The 19,989-nt window shown below is 55.1% G+C and overlaps 1 protein-coding gene across 1 annotated transcript in view; it reads right to left on the bottom strand.

The window, feature by feature from the left end:
• TSPAN9 (tetraspanin 9) overlaps positions 1–15,345 on the bottom strand; it is a 169,357-nt gene extending 154,012 nt beyond the window's left edge. Inside the window, exon 1 of the mRNA XM_004692549.2 lies at positions 15,286–15,345. The gene's annotated coding sequence lies outside the window, so the exon portion shown is untranslated. The remainder of the gene's footprint in view (positions 1–15,285) is intronic.
• Positions 15,346–19,989: the final 4,644 nt, after the last annotated feature.

Here is a 19,989-nt window from a genome sequence, read left to right as displayed (position 1 = left end):
GTCAGCATGTGCAAAGGCCCTGAGGTAAGGCAGCCGCAGTGAGGTCAGCATGTGCAAAGGCCCTGAGGTAAGGCAGCCGCAGTGAAGTCAGCGAGAGGGAGTCACAGGGCTCAGATCACACAGGACCTGGAAGGCACTGTGAGGATTTTCGCTGTTATGGAGGGTGAGGCACGAATCGTTGGGAGAATGTGAGCAAAGGGACCCCTGGGGCGGCCATGTGGAGAGGTCACTGAGCGCAGCAAGGCTGCAGAGTGGCTGTCCACGGAGGGCTGTGCGCCCAGCTCAGCGTGGACTCCTCAGCGCGGACTAACAGCTCTGTCCCGCTGAGGGGAGCACACCCAGCAGGCAGAGCCGGCTGTCAGCTCGGTCAGATTCCAAAACTGTGCTCAGGGACCACTGTCCGTGCTTTCAGGAGCCAAAGGGACAGGATGACAGTGGACAAATGTCCAGGTGTGACGTCTCTCGCTGCCCGCAGGTGTTCGGCGGGCCAGCCCCCTGAGCGGGAGGGCAGCTCTCTCCTTCAACTTGCTTATTCGCTAGGGGGGAGGGCAAATGGCGTCCAGATGAGAGAAGGCTGCGCCCCCTCTCCAGACAGCAGCCTCTCAGGCCCACGGGGCCCTGTGTCTTTGTGTTTGGCGTGTTAGACAAGCCCTGTCCTTAGAGCCTGGGCTCGCGGCTACTGACCGGGGAGGGGTGGCCACGCCCCGAGGCGGGTGGTCTCCTCTCCCTGAAGGCAGCGTGTCCTCGCTCTCTGAGTGACGTCTAGGCCAAAATGCCCTGTATTTTATCTAACCCCTTTCTTCCAAATAGCTCAGATGGCTTTCAGAATGTCACTTCCATACTCCTTATATTTATCACCCCCTGCGGAAGCAGGGAGGATTTTTCCTTGCCTTAAAAAAAATTGCTGGATGGTGGGAAACTGGGGTCAGAATGAGGTTGGGATGGAGTGAGGAGCCCAGGATGGGTACAGCTGGCCTCGAGGGGGGCAAGCAGGGAAGAGGTGAGCTGAGGGGGGGGGCGGTTGGAGCCTCCGGATTAGGGGTAACCCTTTTGTGTTTACCAAGTGCTCGGGTTTCTGAGTCACCACCCCGGCCAGTAGCTGTCTCGGGGCTGACGGCTGCTCTGTGTACACTTTTACTGCACCCCATTTCATGTTCATGTGCGCCCCTGTGTTCTCACGACGCTGCTCACAAGCACGCACCATGCGCACCCACTGGGGCGCGCACACCTGCTCACACACGCTCCCCCTCACTCCATCACCTTCCTCCATGTCTGCTGAGACCCACCTCCTCCATACGGCCTCCCCAAGCGCCCTGTGTACTCCCAAGCCCCATCCGTCCGCCCCCTCCTCCCCGTTGCTTTCTCCATGGCATTTTCACCACCCCATGTACAAGTTTTAGTTGCGTATGTGTAATGTCTATCTCCCCCACCCAAATATAAGCTTTGGAGGACAGGGACACTTCTTTGGTCCTGCATCCCAGAGGCTGAGCTGCCCACAGGGGTGGACACCAATTCAGGAAAGCAAACCGCGCACCCCTCTACTCTCCTCCAGCCCCTGAGCAGCAGCGTCCCATCACTCCTGGCGTGGAATCTGATCCAGAGCACTCTGGGCCACCGTAAATGGGGAAAAGCCAACACTTAATGACTCATTCAAGGATTCCTCTGCCGGGACCAGGGTACACGGAATCCACGCGTGCCCCAGACTCAATGGGTCACCCCTCGGGAGCCTCCTCAAGGAGGAGAAATCCCACAGAAGAAGGGACGTGAGCTCCTCAAGGCAGTGAGCAGGTCAGAGCGACGTGTATGGGCACAGGTGGCTGTGGGGCGGCCAGGCGGGGCTGCAGGGGCAGGCAGGAGAACAACAGCCCAGCCAGTGCCAGCACTGGCCCAAGGCACTGTGCAGCCAGACACAGGAGACAGTGGCACAAGGCACTGGCAGAAGGGCCGGCACAGATCAACGGTGCCAGGCAGGCTGAGGTCAGGATGCTGGCGACCAGCACAGAGGCCGAGCAGCAGCTCTGCAAGCCTGGACGCCGGCTTTTGGCCGGGGTGGATGGTGGCAAGGCCTTTCAGTAAACAGGAGGAGGACGCACGCACCAGCTTTGCCTGCTGAATGTGCAGCTAGGTGGCGCATAGGTTAGAGATGAGCTGCTGTGAGGGGGAGAGAGATGAATCATGGTGCTCCAGGGAGGAGTCAGAGGCAGAATCAGGTAGACGGTATCTAAGAGATCATCTCATGCAGCATCATGTCTAGCCTTACAATCCCAAACATGAGACCCCTGACCCTCAAACACCAGCATGTACGTAAACCCTCCAGTGCGAGGGAGCTCACTGCCTCCTACAATGGCCCACTCCTCCTCTGATGGCTCCAACTGTCAGAGGTTCTTCCAGAACTGGACCCAAATCATATGCCCTGAGTCTCCCCCACCCCTGGCCCTCTGAAAGCAGGCGACCACGCAAGGCATCTTCCTCCACATGGGTCACAAACATGCTGGGAGGTCGTCACTGTGGCCCCTTCCCTAAATAACTTCAGGACAAAATGAACCTTCGCGAAGCCTTCCCCGCTCCATGTGGTGCCATCCCACCAAACCAGTCAGCCCGCTCCGGAGGCTCTCAGGTCCGCCAGCGTCCTGGCCAGGATGGACAAACCCCAAGACGGCGGGTGTGGGTGGGTTCCAGAGAGCACGGAGCGCGGACGCCACACCAGGACGGAGATGTGTTTCTTAGCAACCAACTACCACAGTTAGTTTATGTTTTCTTCCATTTGAGTTATAAGCCAGGGACCTCCCTGGTCGAGCAACGGGTTAGGCACAGCACCGCGAAGCTCGCCGCAGACGCTTCATCAAGAGTTAGACCCCCACCAGGGAGCGGACCCACACGGCGCGGCAGACCGCTCCTGACTCGCCGGCTGCTCCCCTCAGCAGTGGACTTCTCAATCTACCTGTTCTGCTCCCTGCTCTGTCTCTGCCGAATCCTCTCACCGCCCCCCCACACCTCTGGCCTGTCTCCCAGTTCTTGTAAGCATAAATAAAAAGTTGTAGGTCGGGTACTGGGCTAGGGAAAAAGGCCATTACTATCTTTGTGCTCAGGGAGACGCACTGCTTGAAGAGATAAAAACAAAACCATGTAAAATGACAGAAAAGGCAGCTCCTGCTTACAGGTGCTGTAGAACAGCTGATGAGAGACATACCCCAGTGGGGCAGGGGCTGCTTGGCAGGAAACTTCTGAGGATGCAGGACCTCTGCCTGCAGCCACTGGAAGCAACAGACATTAGACCTACCTTCCCACTGAAACAACTAGAAATCTAGACAGAATATATCAACTACTTCAGACTCTGGGCAACAGTGCTCTGAGTGTAGAGCTGTACCCCCTGAAAGAAGTGCCCCCAAAGAATAAGCCATCCGATGGTCCGCAGGCAGCCTCCCTCAGAGCACAGAGGCAGAGTCCTCAGAAGGGTAGTGCCTTAGTAATGAGGCAAAATTAGCCCTGGATTCAGGGCTCATCTGGACCCACCCAGGAAAGCTCAAAGCAAATCTTAAATGTATTAAACTGATCCCAAGCAATTTAAATGCATGCCAGAATAAAACCCAATACTATTTACAGCAATCTAACAGAACCCAGCAACACGAAATTCACAGTGTCTAGCCTCTATTCAAAAATTATCAGGCATTTCGGGTGATTTGGTGATGGGAAACCCGCGGGGATTACAATCGAGATGGAAAAAAAAATGTGCAAAATGATGTAAAAATAAAATTTTGTAATAATTAAAATAAAAAATAATTATCAGGCATTCAAAGAAGCAGAAGAACATAACCCGTAACCAGAAGAGAAGTCAGTCAACAGATGGGCCCTGAAATGACATCGATGGTGAAACTAGTAGATAGCTATACTCTATTTGTTCGAGAACATAAAGAAAATCATGAACATGATGAAAAGTGACAGAAAGGATTCAAATGGAACTTCCAGAGATGAAAAATACACAATGTGAAATGAGAAGTACATGGGATGAGGTTAGTTACACTGCAGAAGGTCACTGTACCTGCAGAGGGGTCCAGAGTGAAGCTCGGAAAGAAATGACAAGCTACAGGCTAATTTCAAGCAGTTTAATGCACACGTCACTGGAGTCCTCGAAAGAGAACAGAATAAAGAGACACCAAGAGAGCCCTCCCTGGTGGCGCAGCGGGTTAAAGCACAGCACTAAGAAGCTTAAGCCGCTTCCGCATGAGTTCGATTCCCACCTGCCCCGGAGGTGACCACATGGCGCGGCAGACCTCTCCTGACCCGCCCGCTGCTCCCCTCAGCAGTGTACTTTGTCGATCTGCCTGTTCTGTTCCCCACTCTGTCTCTGGTGAAGCCTCTTACCCTCCACATCTCTGACCTGTACCCCAGTTCTATACAAATAAATAAAAAAAACTTTTTGTGAAAAAAAAAAGAGAGATACCAAGAAAATGCTTGAAGAAATTACAGCTGAACGTATTTTCAAATTTACTAAAACAATGCAGGACGGGAGGGGTATTCCAAGCAAGGTCTGCCACACCGATGAGAAATGGAAACCTGTGTGGGCAGAGGGCGGAGGAGCTACAGGCAATTAGGGAGAGAGAGACAAAAGGGACAAGGTGATTCCAGGGTGGAGCCTTGAGGCTGGAGGGCAGGTGCCAGCGGACAGCCTCACTCTGTCTCTCAGACCCCACCTTAGAGGCCAAGGAGGAGGTGAGCCACCTCGTCTGCACAGGGACAACCGATTTCTGACCCAAAAGTCAGACTTCGCAGTTTTCCTCAGCGGGAAGGTGCAGAGAACAGGAGAGGTTGGAAGCCGGGTTATGGCAGCTGAGTCCTCGACCTGTCCCCACGCAGAGGACCCAGCTGAGCTGTCCATCCTCAGGCCCGTTTGTGGGAGAGAACAGAGGCAACAAAAACGTGCTGCCCAGCTGAGAAGCTTCTTCCTCGGCTCTTGGAGTCAGATAACTCAGACAACTTTTTATTTATTTTTAAAAGGAAAGGTATATTAGGACAAGGAGAAAGGTAAGAAAGACACCTGCATATGCACAGGCAGGCAGAGAGCTTCCGCTGCTGCTTTGCAAAGGGAAGATCCAGGAGCAGAAACACCGCACCGTCACGGGTGGCCAGGAGAGCCGCCTGAGCCAGGTGACTCTTAAGGCAGAAAGAACCTTGGGGCGCGGAACCTGACTTTACAGGTGAAGAAAACGAAGGCCCAGAGAAGGGACGTGCTGGGTCCAGGGCCACTGGGGCGCGTGACCCCCAGTGGACTGCTCTTCCCACGGAGCACCTGCCTGTGGCCGCCCCCACTGGCCCTGCATCACAGGTGGCGTGGACAGGCCCACTGAGGCTGTGAGTGTCTAACACGCTCGCCTCTGCGTGGGCAGTGGCAGGCGCCTGGGTCCCTGAGCCTGAGCTGCTGCAGCTCAGGTGTCCCGCACACAGGGGCCCCCCCACACAGGGGTCCCGCAGAGAGGTATCTACACACTGGTGTCCCACACACAGGTGTCTCCACACAGGTGCCCCGCACACAGGCATCCTGCACACAGGTGCCCCCCACACGGGTGCCCTGCACACAGCTCCTTCAAGCATCCTGAGCCGAGTGACTTTGGACGCCGGAGGGAGAGGCACAGACTTCCTGAGGATCCCAGGTCAGAGCTGTCCAGAGCCTGCCTGGGTCTGAGAGGGTCAGAGAAACAGAAAGAGACAGCAATATGGAGAGCCTGACCCATGGGCCCAGCCAGTGGGAGGGATGGGGGACCCCCAGGAGGCAGGGATGGACTGTGGGGGAGGGGCATACCTCTGGTCTCTAAATCCAGCTCCCTATCAGATTGGCCCTGAGCCAAATGCTGGGCTAGCTGCTTCCCCCTTCCTGTTCCCCAAGGAGAGTCTGGGGAGGAAGTGGGAACTGCCTTGAACTCCCTTCTCTCCCTCCTCTCCCTGCACCCCACACCCCTCCTCAGCCCCATCTTCACAGTGGGCTCTCGGATGGGAGGCATCACTTACAAGTCAGGAATGAGCAAATTCCTGGGCTATTCCTGGAGCCTCAGTTTTTATCATCCTTCCATTCTGGTCAATTCTGAGAGGCCAGGACCGGGAATGCCACAGAGATCTGAGCCCGGCCCACCGGACCCAAAATAACCACACACGTGCCTCTCAAGTCCTCAAGGATTTGGCCACTTTGGGCGCATGTGTTTCTGCAAAGCTGCCCCTGTGAGGTCACCCTGAACACAGGGTGCCAGGACCTCTGAGGTGCCCCTGGATGAGCCGAGAAGGTGGGAGCAGGTATGGGTAATGGGGAACAGAAGAGACAGAACCCAGAGTGGGCTGCTAAAAGTCAGGCTCCAGGCTCCTCCACTTAATCCCTGGAGGTCCTGGGAAAAGCAGCCTCCGTTTCCCCAGTTGTGAAACTTCTAAGCCATGTCCCACTCCCCCTACAATTCCCTCTCCACCGCCTTTGAGAAACAGTGTGCGTCTCCTGCCGAGCTAGGGACCTTTTCATAAGCAGCTCCTGCCTCCTCCCCAGAGGCATCTCAAACCCCAGAGAGTATGAAGACGGATGGTTTTTAAATCAACCAAGTGCTTCCAGTGTCCCGGTGAAAGGGCTAGATCAGGGCCCTGGTTCTTCTAATATCCCAAACGCTGTATTTACTCATTCAGAACAATACCTGGGTCCCTCCCAGGTGTCAGGCAAAGCGCCAGTGCAGGGGAGAATCCAGGCCTCCGCTCTCAGAAGGAATAAAGAGGCTGAGCTGGAGGGGGCCACTGCAGCAGCCCCTCCTCGCAGGAGACACCGAGGCATCGCCCGAAGTTCCCAGTCTGTGGGTCAGTTCTCCGGCAGCAGCTCCCACCAGCCCTGCTTGGAGAGTGCCGGGGGGAGAGCCCAGCCCCGCCCCACCCCCTGGGCTGCCACGTGGCTGCACCTACACTTTCCCTCCTGACATGGGGCAGGGGTTAGAGACTCCTGATTGCAGACAAGCAGCACCGCAGAATAGATGTCCCTTCTTAGGAGGCTCTCTAACGCAGCGCCAGCTTCCGCTCAGTGGTCACAGGATGGTTCTGCAGCACTGGAGGATGGGCGAGGGCTCTGGAGTCCTCTGCTCTGTCAAAAGGACTTGCAGGAGTAAAAGGTGGGGCCCCAGCCATTCGGAGGCAATGCGGGAGCCCGCGCCGCCCGAGGCCTCCGCCCCACACGTCTGCTCTGAGCCTCGGCCCAGCTGGGAACAGCCTCTGAAGAGGTGCCGGCATTGGAAGAGAAGTCACCCATGGGCCCGTGAGCCCCAGCATCCAAAAGGACAAATCCCTAAGCGCAGGAGAGTTAAGATTCCCCTGACCCGCCCCACACGCCGGCCCAGCTTCCGCTAAAAGGCTTCTCGGCCTTCTGTGCGCCACAGATCGCGCTCCGTACAGGAGCAGGTGGGTGGCAGTGCCAGGCAGCCTCGTCTTCTGCAGCCACATGAAGGTCAGCAGCAGCCTCGCTCCCACTGCCCGGAGGGGCTCGGAGACTGGCCTTTCTGAGTGAGCTGGAGACAGACGCTGCAATGCTCTTCCTTCCTCCCGCGCATCAGCCAGACTCTCAGGACACAAGCCTGGGCTCATCTGCCACCACCAGAAGGTCCTGCCGTCCGCCCTCCCCTGTGCCCCAGAATCAGAAGGGGACCCACCTCCTGAGCCTACCCCCTCTCTAGGCCGCTCTCACAAAAGCCCCCCCACCACGGTCTCCCTACAGCCAGCGACAGTGAGGACCCAGGGGCTGGGGTCCCCGGAACTGGGGACGGCTCTCTGGCAGAAACAGGTCCTGCAGCCAGTATCATCCTGAAGTCGGAGCCAGAACGGATTCCCAGGAGAGAAGACGATGTCTCCTCAGGTCCTCCAGGTCCGGACTCGGAGGGCGCCCGTGGCACGGTGCTCGAGCCGAACATCGGACAGAGCCCGCCTGGCCTGATCCCCAGCCTGCAGGGTGGGGCCCGGAGCAGGCCAGAGGCACCTAGACTCACCGGCTGGGGCTGGGAGGCCTGACACCGATGCTGACGTGGCTGTCAGTCAGCCCAGCGGGCCTCTGCGGCAGACCTCACACCCAGAGGTGGCCTGCGCTGCCCTCTCCTCTCCTCAGAACCCACGGCACAGCCCACTGAGCCCCCCAGTGGAGCGACATTCTGACCCCCACAGGGACACGTGGACGTGCGAGGACAGTGACCTAGGGGCGCACACTGCAAGGCTGGAACGGAGAGCGGCTGGCAGCCAAGGGGGCATTTGGCCGAGCAGTGACGAAGGCAGGTGATGATGCTGAGGTGACCTCGCTTTCTGTGCGGAATTCGGGGTGGCCAGAAAGCAACGGGACTTCCCGGGGGCCAGCGGCGTATCCTCAGGCCTACAACGCAGCCCGAGGCAGATCATCCAGAACTTCCTCCCTCCCCCCCTGCTTCCCGAGTCCTCTCCTGGGCTCTGGGGGGCTGGGGCGCTGCAGGGCCTGGCCCCTCAGGGTGGGAGGGAAGAGGAGAACTCGATAAGGCCTAAGCTTACGCGGGGCGCTCTTCCCACACACGGCACCTGCGCGGAAGGTGCCTCGGACCCTGCGCAAATCCAGGTGCTCGTACCTGCTTTTGGTGAACTATGTGACAACCCTTGGGCACACTCAAGTGCAAGTTCATGTCATAGCCAAAGAGAATCAGCCATGGGTAGAGGCAGGGGGACACTGCCGCAGGGGCCGCAGTGCCTCACACTCGCCAGCTCTCGGCTGGGGCAGGCTGCGGCCTCCGTCCAGCTTTTCCAATTCCTGGACCAGAAGGCATTGCTGAGGTTTCTTGTTTTGCCTACGAGGCCAGCTTCCCCAAAGGCCCCGTGCAGGGTCAGCCCTGGCAGGCTCTGGGCCTGTCAGCTGAGCAAGAGTCACTGACTCTGCAATGGTGGCAGAAGGCTGGTGCCCCAGATGGACCCCCAGGAGTATCGGGGTACCTCCCCAGGGTGATGCGCCACCTGCTCCCTCCCGCCCTGCAGCCCCCAACAGGCCCCCTGGCTGAGGTGGACAAGGAGGAGGAGGAAGGGTACAGGCAGGAGGAGGGTGAAGAGGTCGGAGAGGAAGACGGGGCGTGGGGAGGAAGGAGAGGAGCAGCAAGGGGTGGGGGCTGGAGGAAGCAGCACGAGGCTGAGCCGGTGGTGCGGCCCGCACTGTTTCACAACATGAATCTTTCAATCACAAAACATTTCTTTTCCCAGTGACGCTGAGAGGGAGTGGGAAGAAAATAACACACCGCTCGTCCTCTGTTCTTATCTGACAGATGCACAAGCGTGCAGAAGAACGCGGTTGTGCCAGGGAAGCGTTTCGTCAGGCCCAGCCTAAGACCTCGGGGGAGAGTCTGACGGTGGTGCGGCACCCCGAGGACGGGGGGAAGGATGGGGGGACGTGTCTGCTGGCAGCTCCCTGCAGCTTCCTCTAAACTGGGACTGGGGACTCCTCAACAGCCCAGAGCCAGCCCCTGTATCCCTGGATCTGCCTCCCTGCCGTGCGTGACATTTCACAGGAAGCGACCAAGGCAGGGGATGAAAAGACAACAGAAACAAACGCAAGGTGGGAAGTGACCGGTGCAGAGTCCACTGCGGGATGCTGGGAAGGGAAAGGGGGGGTCTGAGGGTCATGCAGGCCTGGGTCTCCCGAGTTCACATCTGAAGTCATGAGAGGGTGGGGTGAGAGCCTGCAGCGTAGTAGGTGAGCATCCGTTGGGCAGGGAGTGAGTGAATTCCCAGCAGAGGCCTGGGTCCGGCTGGCAGCTGACTTTCTGAAAGACCTGTGACTCACAAGCTCACATTCTTCAGAGACGCCTTGAAAATCAGCAGGGGGCACTGAGCGGGCAAGATCTGGGCAGCTTCCAGAGACTCCAGCTCTATCTACAGTGCGAGAGGACCCTGGGCAAGAGACGCTGTCCACTAGAAAGCTCGAATTCTAGATTATCCCCAAACTCCTGTCTCTGTCTCTCTCTCTCTCTCTCTCTGACTCTCTATCACACACACACACACACACACACACACACAAAATCCATCCTGAATAACACCTCTCACATAAGAGGAAATTAAATGCCCAACACTTGCCCTCGGTGACCCATCTGGGGCAAAGAGAAGGCTGGGAAGGGTAAAGCCCTGTGCTGTCTTCCAGAGATCTGCGCGGTCTAGTCCCAAATCTCCTAATTCTCCCCCTTCTGTGCACTGCCTCGCCCGCCCCCGCTCTAAACGCACATGCCGCTGGGGTGGCCTCACCTGTCCTCCCCTGTCAGACGACTCTCCATCAGCCTTGAGTTCCTGCTAGTCGGTGACTTGCTGACTTGCTCTGACCACGCGGCAGAGCCTACAGCTCAAGATGTCTCAGAGATTCTGTTTTCACCCAGAAGGCTAGTTTCCTTGAGAGTGAGCAGCGTCGGGAAGACAGGGCCGCGCCAGTCAGCACACAGTGAGAGAGGTTGCCCTGGCTCGTGCAAGCCCAGGCAAGGCGGGAGCACGGTCCCAATCGCTCAACGACAGCGACCAGCTGAGGCCAGCAGCTGAGGCCGGCCCGAAAGACTAGGCCACAGAATTGGGAGCAAATAAAAGGACTGTGACATGCATTTGTCTTATACGTTTTGGGGTAATTTGTTATGCGACCAGAGAAAAGGACACAAAACTCGTCCAGCCAGTCAATATCGCTACTCGAAGGAAAGAGGCCGTTGCATCAGCACTGCGGGGCAAGACCTCAAAGAGGTTCCCTCACAGTCAGTCCATACAACTCTATTTATGGAAACTGATAAGATAATAGGTGGACAGCTGGATGTTAGCCTCTTATAAAAATAACCTGGAAAGAATATAAACCAAAGTATTAACAATGATTATCTCTGAAGGGCAGGATTACAGGAGATTTTTCTTGTCTACAATTTATGGAATGTTTGAACATTAGCGTGAGTTTGTATTATTTTTGTAACAATCAAAAGAGGCACTAAAAAGAAATTCACCTTGAATTCTGCTACACGCAAATATTTCCTAATATATCCCGTTCATCCTGTGATCCCCCTGTTGAGGGACCAACCCTGGCTCCCCACTGTTGACCCCCTAAAATCCAAATCTCTTCTGGTGACATTCAAGGTTGCCAGCTTGCTCCTCCTTCTCCAGGTCAGCTCCTCCCTGCAAGGACCCTGGCCACAGGCCCCCTGGCATGCCATCTAGCCCTACTCCAACCTCTCAAAGGGCCCCTTCCCTCAAGGCCCAAGCTAATGGCCCCTCAGTCCCTCAGAAAAAAGCTCATCCCGCCTCTGACTGGATGGCGTCCTGTCTGACTTTACTCAGAGACCTGCTTTCGTTATACATTGTTTGCTTAAAGCCAACGTTTCCAAGAACCTAACGACAATAACATTAAGTGAGGATTATTCTCTCTGCACTGGGGGTACAGAACACCCCGCAAAGGAAACCTTCGCAGACAAGCCAACCATTCAGCACTGTTTCAGCTGAACTGTGCAGGCGTTGTGGGGGGCATGCCCAGACAGGTACTTCCACCTCCCTCTGCAGAGTGGGGGGGGGGGCAATCCTGGTGGAGCCTCTCCCCACCCTGCCCATCTCCCCCACAAGCAAGTGGGAGGCAGGTGGGAGTCAATTTGCAACTGCTGCTAATTTACAGTGACTCATGCCTCGGGGATGCTCTAAGAGCACCCCCCACGGAGTCCCACATGCTGCATACAGATCCAAACGTAATTGCCTTCCTGGGGGACCCAAGAGCTCTTCCTTACTCCAGTCTCTGCAATCTGCAGGTCCAGTTTTTAAACAAAGTTGTTTAGACTCTCCCAGGATTAAAACAAGTGGAAAATTACAAGCCCAGACCTCTACCTCACTTTCCCTAAAACAGAACAAGTCATTCTACGTGTTCATTCACACCAAGCATGCGCCTCCATTCGAACACAGTTGGTCACTGACTTCCGTGTCCTTCCAGAGGGCTGTCCCTAGGGACCTGCTGGGGACCTGGCTCACCACCCCGGGGCTGACGCGCGGCTGCCAGGCACTGGGCGCGAGCCTGGCACTGCCTCTACGAGGGGGCACTGGGTAACAGATCTGTACCGGCCACAGAGAGGGCTCGGGTGGTCCCTTCGACAGAGTCCCAGAGCCAGGCAGAGGATGCCTGATGCCTCCCACGCAAGCCCACAGAGCACACCTGCATGCAAACCCGGCAGGCAGCACAAACCCACTGACACAGGCACGCGTGTGGCCCGCACCGCATGGCATGCCAACCTGCGCTGAGCGTCCCCGGAGCCACCTCCCTCCTCACCCACTCACGCTGAGCCCACCCCTCACTCTGAGCCTCTTCCCCCAGTGGGAGGAAAGGAGCACAGTGGTGTGAGGTGTGTGATGCCAGCAGCACGTGATCCAGGGGTGGGGTGGGAGGCCTGAGCGCGCAGTCTCACCCACGGCCAGGCCACCGCCCATCCAGGCGCAGATGGGTGCTGTTCGGCTTTGAATAATACAGTCATTTTAATTTTTTCATTTCAAATTGAAAAAAGGCCATTTTCAAGTGTGCACAAAAGGTTAGCAGTGACCCTCCACTACTGTGCGGAGGCCAAGGCCAGGAACTTGCCAAGATCCTGCCCCAGAGGGTGCGGGACCCTCAGCTTTCCTCCACTGACAGCCAGCCTCCCCAAGCAGCAGGGGATCTACAGAGCTGCTGACTCCCAGACACCCCCCCTGCAGCTCCCCACCAGTCCTTCCCTGTTCCATCACAAGATCAGCCACGTTAACAAAAGCTGACAGTTGAGCGCAGAAACAGTCACAAGACTTTCAGAAAAAAACCCGAGTATTCAAAATACAATTAATTTCCAGTCACTGGAGGGGAGTGGGAAGGAAGGCAGAGGGCGGAAGGGGTGTGGTAACTCCAAAGCACAGATAATACTGAACAATGGATAGTCAAAAAATAATCTGCGCTTGGCTCCTGCGCATGGACTGAAGCGCACACCGTGACACCCGGCCGGCCCCTCCGGCTCCGCCCCGTCGCCAGGAGCCGCAGCCCGGTTCAGGCTGGGCTTCTGCTTGTGTTTTCGGTTCCAGAGGAGGGAAGGGCTTGGGAGCTGGACTTTACCCTCACAGACAGCCTCGTCTCATTAGGCCGGGACTATCATGGAAACTGAGATGATTAACTTGTCACCTGGCGCCCTGCGTAAGGAGCCCTCACCTCCTGCACACGGCAGGCAGGGCAGGAGGCAGTTAAGATGAACAGGCATCCGCAGGTCAGTGCAGTCAGGCCGTGAGACCCTGCACCCTCCTGACAGCCATCTCTGCAAACAACCTCCACTCCAGCCCAGCTTCTATCAGAAATCAAGGGTTCCGGTTTACTCATTAACTGGATTCTGGCCACCTCCATCCCCCTCTAAGCCAGAAGCTGAGAAGACACTTGTTAGAGGGTAAATTTTGGGGGAGCCCTAGACTTAGAAGCCAAAACTCAGGTGTGCCCCGTCGCCCCTCCTTAGAGACCCCTCCCCCTGAGCTGCAAGGACCGGTGGTCATTGATCCCCGGCCTCACTTCTCAGTGAGGAGGCCAATCTGAAGAAAGCAAATCACTTGCCAGAGGTCATACTGCCAGTGAAGCAGGAGCAGAATGAAAACCTTCTACCGGGGAACTGGTCTTCATTCCAGAAGCTCAACACCATGACAAGAAATGGCAGAAGCAATTTCAGATCAAGCCAGAGGAGTCGATAAACTTCCTGTCTGGAAAGATCTTCACACGGGTCTCACCCGCTCTGGCCTCAACACGGATGCACAGGCGGAGGGCCATTCTCTGGCTAGAAATGGCTGGCGGGTGGTGCCGGGGTGCTGTGTCTCCCCAAGGGCGCACAGGCCTCCTGGACTCTCCCGCCAAGCCCTACCTTGCAGGCCCACCTGCACAAACCCCTTAAAGTCTCGGGATTGGACCTGCTCTGAGCTGCAAGGACTCTCACCCCTTGTTCTCAAGTCCTTCCCTCTCTCCTCCGCCTGATGTTTGCCAGACTGGTCTCTCCCGGCCAGAGGCCCAGGTGCCTGGCTGCACTGCACGGCCTGACCACTGCCGTGCCCCAAATCCCAGAGCAGCCAGATGAAAGCAGACACCCAGGCCCGGGGAGGAGGGAGGAGACTGAAACCGGGAGCTCCCACATTCCTGCTACAGCAAGCCCAAGGAGCGACCTGGAGAGGATCCCAGGACCCAGACGCATGGCCTCAGTCCACAGTGAGCAGGAACAGACTGCTTGGGCTGGAACCCCTGCCCGCCTAGGGCTAAGACAGGGCCACAGTCCACGGCAGTTGCTGCCCTGGTGACCTGGGGAAAGACAGAGCCACCTTGCATGTGAAACTAAGTAAGATTTAAGCCAGGATTCAACATGACTTAAAGCAAACTACTTGTGGACAGAGGTAAGGAGTTCTAACTCTGGCCAGTGATAAGGATGACAAATAGGAATACTGGCAGCCAAAGTATAATGCACAAAGCATAGCAGGCCGATAAGAGCAGTGGCCACTCCTAGATCAAATCTCGGCTGCAGCTCACAGAGAGCGGGGATCTTTTGGCAAGATAAGCACTATCCCTCCCATCCTACCCCGCGCCGCGCAGCTGAATTATTAGAAAGCAAAAGATTTATAATCCACCCAGCAGGGAGAAGCCACTGGATAAAACACACATAAATTAAAATATAAAAGGCCCAGGTCTGGAAGCAGCACCCCTGGGAAACTGAATCAGCAGCATCCTTGCAGGGGGCTCAGGGGGCTCTGTCAGCTCCGGCCCCAGAGGCTTGATGCTGATGCGCAAGTGCTGGAGACAGGAAAGCTCCCAGCCAGACCCAGCAGCCTGCAGGTCAGAGCAGAGCACGAGCGCCCCCCGCAGAGAGGGCCCACTCAGCCGGCCAGCCTGGAGGAAAGCAGTCAGAAGATGGGCAGGATCCCCCAGGGTTCTCTGCTAGCTAGCCTCGGCTCCCAAGCCTGCAGGGAGGAGACAGGAAGCAGGAAATTACAGGCCCCTCCTGCTTCCCTAGGTTTCCTCCACTTAACCGGGTAACCAAGAAAGCAATTAAGAATATTGCCCACCACCAGTCAGAAAGAGGGGGAGTAAGTAATTCTCTCCCGGTCCCCAAATGGCCAATTTCAGAAATGTGTCAATTCAAAGTGAAGTGTGACGGCAGAGAAAGATCTTGAAAATAGCAGCACCCCATTCATCCCATTCATTCCCAACCCACAGTTAAGTGGCAAGAGACTTTGACCTCACATGGTTTATAACAGACTTTCGGACACCCCCACATACAAAGGACTCAGACTGGCACTGACCTGTTTCTTTAATTTCCTGTAAACACCTTGACTGCTGACAGATAGGAGATGATCCCAGAGTACTCCTGTAGGAAAATAAAATTAGATCATCCCTGTGCTGTGAGGCCACCCTCGAGTCACTACTGTCCAGCAATGACCACACTTTGAGGCAGGAGTGTCCCAGCAGGGACCCAGTCATTCACCAGATGGAGAAGGCCAGGACAGTAGACTGGTTCCAACTGCTGTGCTGTTTCCACTCAGCTGCATGAGCAGAATCCCAGACCTGGCTCAGCGAGAAGACAGCAGCGATCTATCAGTGATGGCTGCTGTGGGCAGGTACAGAGTAGAAGCCACGGTGCAGATGCCACTACATGGCTGCCCTGGGTGGGGTAGACCCTTGGCGTCTGAGCATCTAACGCTTATAATACTGGTCACTCTTGTAATTTTGGTCACTCAAAAGCAAACCGAAATTTCAAGATATGTAAAACTGAGTAACTTTACTGAGTTTAGTTCACATACCCTTTGAGGCTGAGATAATGAACAGGCCACTTCACTGTTTTTATTTCAAACACATCCAAAGTTCCTCTCGTGGAGCAATAAAAACTCAGTGGAAAATAGCCGTCGGGTGTGAGAGAAACTTGTAGCTCTAAGTAACTTGGGGTGTGAAGATAAGATAGGAAGGAAACATTTGGTTCTCTGAGGAAATTGGACACCCAAGAAGACCAGACCCAGTCACGAACAAGGCTGGGATGCAAAGTTGGGATTCTAGAAGGTGCAAGACTCACTTCTTGAGAAGATCGCGAGTCTATGCTGACTCTGTGCCTCTCTGCAATGAGCGGAAGGGAAGGGACAGGCAGTGGGAACCCATGTGCTGAGGCATATACATCCGGTAGAATGAATCCCCCCATACCCACTGGGAACAATTAAATGGCACCTCACCTTCAGTCACCCAGCTCAGAATCAGCTTCACCCCTTCAACCTTACCTCAATGTTGCCATCCCAGCAACTTGCAATGGCCTCAACCCCACTTCCAAAGGTCTCAGCCCCTCCTCTCCATTCCTCACAGCCACCCACTATGACACCCCCTCTTCAGAGATCTCAGACTCACCCTCTTAGGCCCACCCTGTTTCTGCACCCCTACTCAGCAACCTGCAGCATCCCCAGAGGCTCCCAAGCTTGCCTGCCACCTCCCCAGCCGTGTCCCCAGCATCAGCCCAGACGCTGCCCATGTGGACTCTCAACTTCTCCGGAATGGGTAGTAGGCGAAGCACGAAGCTCCTTGGCTGCACGTTTGAAAGGACTCACGCACAGCGATGATCTCCCTGCCCAGTCTTTTCTTTTCCCAGTTCCCTCCTTACAATCCACACAATGGCCCATCTGAGCTATTCATACATCCCAACACTTTCTTGAGGCCTGATCCTTCCTCCCTTCTGTTGAATTGCAAGCCATCTTTCAAAGTTTGGTCAAACACCACCTGATGTATGAAGTGCTCCTCACAAATCAGGATGATTTATCCCCATTTGAGCCCACGTGACTTTCTACTCTCATGGGTCACACACATACACCTTGAATTGTCATTCTTTGGACCCCGTCCTTAACCCTCTGCTGCATTAGAAATCCCATGAAGAGGGCCCTCCCTGGTGGCGCAGCGGGTTCAAGCACGACACTGAGAAGCTAAAGCCACTTCCCCAAGAGTTCGATCCCCGCCTGCCCGGGAGGTGATTCCACATGGCGCCGCAGACCTCTCCTGACCCGCCCGCTGCTCTCCTCAGCAGTGTACTTCATCGTTCTGCTCCCTACTCTGTGTCTGGTGAATCCTCTCACCGCCCCTGCACCTCTGGCCTGTACCCCAGCTCTGTATGCATAAATAAATAAATCTTAAAAAAAAAAGCCCATGAAGAAAAAGACCTTACCTCTCCATTTCTGTACCATCAGAACTAAGCAGACGCTCTAGGACTATGACACAGTATGAATGTGTACAGTCACTAATAATCTCCCAAGCCGTGCACAAAAGCCAGGAATGACAGAGACAGAAAATGAGCAGTTCCAAGGAGGAACAGGTTCTTTTGGGATGGGTGGCCAGGGATGTCTCCAGGGAAGGAGCTCAGATATGAACAGGGTCTTGAAAAGGAGGGAAGAGAGAGTGTGATGAGCACTCCAGGAAAGGAGAACAGCATTATCTAAGGCACAAAGAAAGACCAAGCAAAGCAAGCTTGCTTGACTACAAGCAAGGCGGGGCATGGGTCAGGAGAGCGAAGGCAAGGTTAGAGAGGCAGGCTGAGCGGAGAGGAAGGATGGTGAGTGCCGGGTAAGGCACCTGGGTGAGATCCATACCCTCCTACTTCGTGCAGATGACAACCACAGCAAGCCTGGGCCACAGTGACAGAAGAAAAGAAGCCGCGTCCTCTCGTGTTCTGAGCAAATTCGTCTAGTCTCCTCAGTGAGGTTATAAATAACAGCCACCATTTACTGCACACCTGCTGTGTCTGAGGCCCTGAGCTATGTGCTTCACATACATTATCTCACCACTCCTTCCATAAGCCTGAGAGCTTGGTATTGTACTCCTTGTTTTGCAAGCTGGAAGTGAAGGAGGTGAAGGCACCTGCCCCAGGTCTCGCCCACTCACACTTAATACCAGGCAGCAGTGACCTGGAGTTACAGTCTCAAGGATGAAGAGTGACACTCCAGGCCTTACAGCGTCCCACGTAAGCTGGGCTGCCCCTTACTAATTCCTCCAAGACTATATTTGTAAACACATAGTAGAAGCTTACTAAAGCACAATATGTAGAACACAGGTTGCCAGGGACTGGGAGGTGGAGAAACGGGGAATTACATGGGTAGAGTTTCAGCTCTGCACAGAGTTCTGGAGATGTGTGGCACAGCAATGTTAACATACTTAATGCAACGGAACTACACAGTGAAAAACGGTTTCAGTGGTAAACTCTTCCGTGGCTTTTGCCACAACTAAACCACAACTAAAAATAAAAGAAAGCACACCTATTAATGTCACCTTATGCTGTTAATTATCTGAGGTCAGAGGAGACTCTAGAAACATTTTAATCCAATAACCCTCCAAAACAGAGTTGGAAAGGGGTAGTAACTTGCCCAGCGCTGCACAAGCAGATGGTGTTAGGGCTACGATGATCAGATCAGGTTAAAGAAGAGGAAGTACATAGCATGAGGGGTCAGAAGGCGCTGGGGTCAAGCCTACTTCTCCCACTTAATGAGTCCTGTGACCTCCAAGAAGTCATTTATTCTCTCCCTAGCCTCATCTTCCTAACTTGTAAAAAGGCAGTTAAAATAATATATACACGATTTATATGACTGAAATAAAATGATACACTGCTAAGGTGCGGAGGGAGCCCTTGGGCACCTACCGCTTTATAAACACTCGTTCTCATTTTTAATATTCAGTATCTGTTCACAGATTTAGAGATTAGAACCTGATCAAGGCAGACACACACTAATCCCGCTCCATTCCGGTCCACTTCTACCTGTTCAGGGTCTTGCACACAGCAAGAGAGTGTGGACTGGACTGCCCTTCAACTTTCATCCATCCAGTCCTCTCCCTACATCACCTCCAACCCACTGCCCACTGCATCAGTCATCAGGCACAGGATAGAAAGCCGTATGAATGTCTGCTTCCCTGGCCACGCGCCTTAGCTAAATAGAAATGATTTGTTCAATCCATTGTTTGAAGTGACCCATAATAACGCTCCTCCCCTTCCCATTACTTACAATCACAAACTGCACATCTTTATACAACATATACACAAACCATTTCTCTGAGGCTATTTTTAGGAAAGAAGGGGAGGCTGGCTGGTATTCAGGGATCAGAAGAGTCCAGGAAAGCTTCCTGGAGGAGGGAATACTGAGTCACCCCAGCGAAGGGGACAGCTACAGATCAGAGGGTGCACTCATATGCCAAGTTTGGTCCTCGGAACCAAAAGAAGGTGAGGTGCTGCTGTCTCCTTATTTGGGGGGGATGGGTAGGAAAAGTCGGCTACTACCCCAATGCTGCAAACTTCCCCCGACACTGTAAGTAACTGGGGAAGAGATAAAGAAGATCCCAGCATCTTTTTCAAAGACAGGCCCTCTGAAACTCCAGTTCCCAGGCCCCGAGCACAAACACTGCTCTCATAACACGCCAGTTTCTTGTTTGGACTTTTTTTTTTTTAACCACAAGAAAGTTTTTTAAAATCCCAAACTTGGATGCACACAGATGGACTACATCTCAGACTTCAGGGTGTGCCAAAGCCCTGTCACTCTGAGTGCCGATCTGCCAGCGGTGGCCCAAGAAGTGGTCAAGGGTGGGGAGGGGGGCCGGCAGGCAGTACCCCAGCCCGGCCCGGCCGGTCCTGGGGGGAGGGGGACCTTACGTGGAGAGCTCCGGACCGCTGGGCCACACAGCCTGAAATCGCTGACAGCTCTGGGGCTCTCCCCCTCTGTTGCATCGCCCCAGCCCTCCCACCCCTTTGCCTGGACAGCATTCCGCTGTCCACTCCCCGCAGCCCCATGCCCTAAGGTTTTCCGTTGCCCTGCAAGACCCCACACCGGTTCTGGTACCGGGCCGAACCCTGTGCTCCCTTCCCGGCCCGCTCCCCGGGCCGCTTCCCGCCTCACACGGAGCCCCCTCCATCCCTCTCTCAAATACCCCACTGCCTCCTTCCAGATGCCCCCTCCCTGGTGGGGCCCCAAGCCGGAGCCCCCCACCACCTTGGAAAC

This window comes from Condylura cristata, unplaced genomic scaffold (genome assembly GCF_000260355.1).
Source record: "Condylura cristata isolate star-nosed mole 26May11 unplaced genomic scaffold, ConCri1.0 scaffold00034, whole genome shotgun sequence".
Taxonomy (NCBI): Eukaryota; Metazoa; Chordata; class Mammalia; order Eulipotyphla; family Talpidae; genus Condylura; species Condylura cristata.
The sequence above is the reverse complement of the archived record's forward strand: the minus strand, read 5'-3'. Positions and strand labels throughout refer to the sequence as shown.